Genomic DNA, 4,945 nt, shown 5'->3' with positions numbered 1-4,945 from the left:
GTATTAGCCTCAGGCAGAGTGTGTTCAACAGTAGTCTTCCTTGGTTCCGCCGCTTTCTCCCTTTGCTTAGATTCTTCATCTCGAACTTCAGCTTCGACTTCTTTTATCTTTTCAGCATCAGCTACTTTTCCAGACCTTAAGGTAATAGCCTTGACTTGCTCTTTAGCTTCCTTCCTGCCTGGTACTTCCGTGTCACTGGGAAGAGTGTCAGGTTGACGATTGAGCACTGCATTGGCTAATTGACCGATTTGATTTTCCAAGGTCTTGATAGAAACCGCCTGACTCTTGCACAACAGCTTAAGTTCCTCAAAATCAGCACTAGTAGGTGTAGTTGCACTTCCCTGTTGAGGATATGATTGTCTTGTAGCATACTGCTGTGGTTGCTGGAATCCAGGTGGGTTAAACTGTTTACTCACTCCTTGCTGATATGGTGGCTGAATAGCATTCTGATTATTTCCCCAGCTGAAATTTGGATGATTTTTGTTGTTAGGATGATAGGTCGCTGGCACAGGCTGCTGTTGTCGCTGATAATTATTCACATACTGAACAGATTCATTGACAAGAGAACACTGATCCGTAGCATGAGAACCTGCACAAAGCTCACAAACCATAGCTATTTGATTAACTCCATACGTAGCCAAAGAATCAACCTTCATTGATAGCGCTTGGAGCTGGGCTGCAATAGCGGTGGCTGCATCAACTTCCAGAATACCTGCTACCTTGCCTGATGTCATCCTCTGAGTTGGGTTTTGATGCTCATTTGCAGCCATCGTCTCAATAAGATTGTACGCCTCAGTATAGCTTTTAGCCCATAAGGCGCCTCCCGCTGCTGCATCGAGCATGGGCCGAGATTGAGCCCCCAAACCATTATAAAAACCAGTGATTACCATCCAATCCGGCATTCCATGATGTGGACATTTTCTCAACATTTCCTTGTAGCGTTCCCAAGCCTCGCACATAGATTCTGTAGGTTGCTGCGCAAACTGAGTAAGAGCACTCCTCATAGCAGCAGTCTTTGCCATTGGATAAAACTTCACTAGAAACTTTTGCGCAAGATCTTGCCACGTAGTGATTGACCCAGCTGGTTCAGAATGTAACCAGTCTTTAGCCTTATCCCTCAGTGAGAATGGGAAAAGCCTCAACTTGATAGCCTCATCAGTCACGCCATTATACTTAAAAGTGCTGCAGATCTCGACAAAATTCCTTATGTGCATGTTGGGGTCTTCAGTTGCCGCTTCTCCAAAAGAAACAGAATTCTGCACCATCTGAATAGTGCCCGGCTTGATTTCAAAGGTGTTAGCTTGAATAGCCGGATGAAGGATGCTTGACTGAATGTCATCAATTTTAGGCCGAGAAAAATCCATAAGAGCTGGATCAGCTTGAACAATATGATCTCCCAAATTTACTGGTTCTTTCTGCTCAGTTCCTGAATCCGAATCCTCAATATCTAACTTCTCCAGTGTATCAAGAACTTCATCTTTCTCCTCAGCTGTATCTAAGGTCCTCTTGCGAGCACGAGAACGAGTTTGCATAAACGCACTAAAGTACCTGAAACACAACCGAAAAGAGTAATTAACTACTACGTCCTAATCACTGAGTCCTAATGACCAATGATGGTAAGTACATAAACTAAACAAATACGCCGAGTCCCCGGCAGCGGCGCCAAAAACTTGTTAGGGCGAAATCACGCACTAATATTCATGCAAGTATACGCGTTCGCAAGTAATATAGAATACTTTCTAGTTCGTTCCCTCAGAGACTCAGACTAAGTTATTGTCTAATTTAACTCACTCACCAATGAATGATTACTTCTCAATGTTAAGATAATAACACTTAAAATTGTTGATTAAATATTAACTATAATTAACTACTTAATTAACCACTTAACTAACACTGCAATTTATCAATAATAAAATACTCATGAGATCACAACTTCATTATTACTTCCTTCTATAGCCATCGTTATTACCTTTAGCATGTGACAGTGATGATATTAATCGAATAACACAAAACTGATAAAAGCCAACTTTCATTGTACTAATACCATTCTACCAAACATCCACAATTAAGATAGAAGTTGAATAGTCATCAATTATGTTGAGTTCCTATATGTCTACAGAAATTGACAACACAACGATTTAAGCACAAGTTACTCCTTTTGATTACATAGGGCAAATAAAACTGTTAGAGTTACCCACTAATCATGCACAACGTACATGAACCTATGCTAGCATGGCAAGTTCTAAACCTCAAGATCCATTGTCGCTTCACAAGAGATTAACACCCTATCTTATATGTTCGCGACGCACATAAGACGAATACGCACAACCAATACTAGATATCATGTAATCATCACACACTAAAGTATTAAACAATTAACTAAAGAATTCCATAATAAATCCATTGCAACCCCATGATCACGATTAGCCCATAATAGAACTTATCGTCATCATGGGTTCATATGAAATCATGATAAACGAACACAAGAAAATAACAACTAAACTAACAATATTAAAACAGAGTACGTCACAAGAGTAAATAAGTCAAAGCAAGAAAACTAGCATCCAACGTTACAACGAAACAAGAATCACAAGAATGTATGATTCCTCTTCGTTGCTGTGTGCTAAATCGGTCTTCTTCCTTATCTCCTTCGCTTCTTGCAAAACACAATCTAAAACATAATCCCCTCTTAATTACCCTGTGAAAAACGTCTCAAATCTACTTATATAATAGTCCCATAAAACTCAGATTACATAGAAGTTGGAAGCCAAACAGAAGTAGAAGACTAAAATAATATATTATTTTCCCCGACCCTGCGCGGCCGCTCAGCATAGCTGCGCGGGCGCGCAAGGCTGCTGCGCGGCCGCTCAGCATAGCTGCGCGGGCGCGCAGGACCCTACTGGAAAATTTCCAGGTTTGCTCCGTTTTTTCGCCGTAATCTGCCCGTTCTTTTCCTCTCGCAATGGTGAACACATGCCAAGGCTTATTCTTGATGATTCCTTCTCCGAAATGCAACTAATACCCTGAAATGCATAAACACTAGAAAAACGCATCAAATACACAAAATACTTGATTTCAAGACACCAATTTAAGCCATTTTAAGACGTTCTAAGTGATATAAAATGCCACTTATCAAAAAACAATACAATTCTAACATAATAACAGAATAAATAATGTAAAACAATAAACAGAATCATAAACAACACTGGGTGTTCGATAATGAAATGGTTTCAATCTTCATAAGGATCAATATGGCATTTTCAAAGTTTGGCTGTTGGGTAATGAAAGAATTGGATAACAAAGGAATCAATATTTCAAGATTTCAAGGATTTGGTCTTTCAAAGCATAAGATAAAATGGTTTGAGTGTGTAAGCAATTTGGTTCAGTGTTTGATATTTAGTTTGTATGTATTTGTGGAGGAGTATCGTATATTTGAGGTTCGTATTTGGGTGTACAACAATCAATGGTCTAGAAAGAATCAGGTTTACGGCTCAAGGTCAATAACTGAAATCAGGGTTTTGGGTTCAGTGCATCAAAGCACTTGCAATATAAAACAGGTCTATCAATCAACTACAATATATCTCGAGAAAGTTCAGAACACTTGCCTGGTACTAGCTTATTATTCTGCACTCGCTTTCAATCACAACTGTCTACTCCTCGACTATCTGTTTCCCTTTCCTACGCCTTGCCTCTTCTGCTCACATATCATAAGCATCTATCAATATTCAACTCATACGATTCTATTCGACATATACTTCTATCTACCCTTCGTTTTACTCAAATCCGATTAACGGATCGAAAGTTATATTATAAACAAGTAAATACCGGATATATAGACCAACGGTTAACCAACAAGTCACATATAGCGCATAACACGTTAAATAATCAATGATATATCATTTATAATGGAGTATCGGGTCATAAACAGGCTTTCAGGTATTTAAAATGATTTTTAAAATATTTTTCGGAATTAAAACGGGTCGTTGGATCAATTTCGGAGTAATAAACAGGGTTCGGTTGGCCCAATCTGGCTTCAAAACAAGTTTATAATAATTATCGAGCCTTGAAAACAATTTAAAATAATATTTTAAAGCTCGAAACTATTTTTTGGAATTTTTAAATCATTTTTAAATAATTAAATCTAATTAAATAATTAATTAAAATCAATTAATAATTAATTAAATCAATTAATCAATTAATTTTCTAATTAATTGACCAATTAATCAATTAAAAATTAGCTGAAATTAATTAACTAATTAATTCAAATTTATTTTTGAATTAAAAATAATTTTTGGAATTAAAATAATAATTTTTAAAATTTTCAGAAATTAAAAACGAATTTTTATAATAAAAATAAATAGGAAATATGATTTTTGAATATTTTTAAAACAGGAATCCAAAATTTGCAAACTCTGGAAACTTCAGGGACTAAACTTCATCGTCCCCAATAATTGAGGTACTAAACTGTAATTTTTCCAGCCCTTGCCGGAACACAGTCGGGGTTCGTCGGGCCTCCGGCATCCTCCCACCACCATCACCTCCAGATATACTCTACACAACATCAGGAATCTGTTTATGCATTCAAAACACAACAATAACCCCTGTCCTGGCCGGAAAATGGCCAAGAACTTTGGCGGTTTCCGGCGAAACATCGAGAATTTCAAAACACAACTCCCTTCGATTTAGACATCCTCTGTTAACGAGCTATATACCAATCGATTGCAAATTTCATAAGAAACACAACCCACTATAAATTAACAGCTAATAACCCCTAAATCAAAAAGCCCCAAATTTCAATTGAAAACATTCATACGGGTTATAAACCCTAATTTCAAAATTCGAAAATTAAACTCAATTTTGAACATGTTATTGAACTCCAAATCAGACGTATGACATATGAAAATCATTAGGAAAACAAGCTCTACAACATGCAATCATCAAATCA

The 4,945-nt window shown here is 37.2% G+C and overlaps 1 non-coding gene across 1 annotated transcript; it reads left to right on the top strand.

The window, feature by feature from the left end:
• The first annotated feature begins 900 nt into the window (after positions 1–900).
• On the top strand, positions 901–1,007 carry LOC141669425 (small nucleolar RNA R71). The gene has a single exon (XR_012553711.1). It is a non-coding gene; the product is annotated as a small nucleolar RNA R71 (small nucleolar RNA).
• Positions 1,008–4,945: the final 3,938 nt, after the last annotated feature.

The sequence above is a fragment of the Apium graveolens genome, chromosome 6 (genome assembly GCF_009905375.1).
Source record: "Apium graveolens cultivar Ventura chromosome 6, ASM990537v1, whole genome shotgun sequence".
Classification (NCBI taxonomy): Eukaryota; Viridiplantae; Streptophyta; class Magnoliopsida; order Apiales; family Apiaceae; genus Apium; species Apium graveolens.
The sequence above is the reverse complement of the archived record's forward strand: the minus strand, read 5'-3'. Positions and strand labels throughout refer to the sequence as shown.